Source organism: Elephantulus edwardii, unplaced genomic scaffold (assembly GCF_000299155.1).
Source record: "Elephantulus edwardii isolate Elephantulus edwardi_28Jun2011 unplaced genomic scaffold, EleEdw1.0 scaffold00002, whole genome shotgun sequence".
NCBI classification, from domain to species: Eukaryota; Metazoa; Chordata; class Mammalia; order Macroscelidea; family Macroscelididae; genus Elephantulus; species Elephantulus edwardii.
The window spans coordinates 23,254,436-23,255,576 of NW_006399752.1; positions in this window are offsets into that span (position 1 = coordinate 23,254,436).

Below are 1,141 nucleotides of genomic sequence, written 5' to 3' on the forward strand. Positions count from 1 at the left end.
CTGGCCTTGTCCAAAGTCTGTTCCTGGCTTTGCTTTGACTACTGATTTTGAGCTGCTTTATTGCCAAATGCATACAATAAAAACAGAAGACTAAAATAGCCATAGTTATTTGTCTCCAACACATCAAACTATTAATGTTTCTGTTTCTGTCTAATATTTGATCATATTTACATACATTATCATATGCATACACTCAGAAACGCTTTTATCAACTAGGTTGCTTCTACTGTGCTGCCTTCTTAGTCTGCCCAGTTTAATGTCCCAGAATTTTACTTTGTTTTTGCTTCATACAAAAAAAGTCTCTAATTCAGAACATAATATTGTTGTTGTTATGTGCCATCGAGTAGCTTGCAACTCATAGTGACCCTATGTACAACAGCCTAAACTTTCCTTTGTCCTGTGCCAATCGTACCGTCTCTGACACTCCCATCCCGATTACCCCAGTCACTAAATCAATCCACCTCATAGAGGGCCTTCCCCTCCTGTGCTGTCCCTCCACCCTACCAAGCATGATGTCTCTCTCCATGGACCTGTCCCTTCTTACAACATGTCCAAAGTATGTTAGATGGAGCCTCAGAATACTTGCCTCCAAGGAGCCGCCCGGTTTAACCCTTTCCAGGTGAATTTGTTTGTTTTCCTAGCAGTCCATGGTACCCTCAATACTCTTCTCCAGCACCACAGCTCAAAGGTATTAATTTGCCTTCTATCCTCCTTAGTCACTGTTCAACTCTCTGATGCGTAACAAGTGATAGCAAAGACTATGGCCTGTATCAGACGCACCTTAGTCAAGTCAGCACATAGTATTGACCAAAATTCTTTTTTCTTCACTTTCCTGGACTCATTGATAAAGCTTTAGCATCCAGGCACAACCATAACATGTCTCCTTTCAGTGGACAGAGTGAAAGCATTGAGAGTTTCTTCCACTTAGGACCTCTTTTGATTTAAAAATTAAATTAAATTAAATTAACAAAATAAAATAAAAGCTGTAGGCTTTGAAGGCATGGGAAGATGAAGAAGCTACTGGATGGATAAAGTCTATGTCTTAAAATGGCTGTACCTCAGACTGGACTATGACATAAGCCAAGAGGAAGCACGCGCGTGTGTGTGTGTGTGTGTGTGTGTGTGTGTGTGTGTGTGTGTG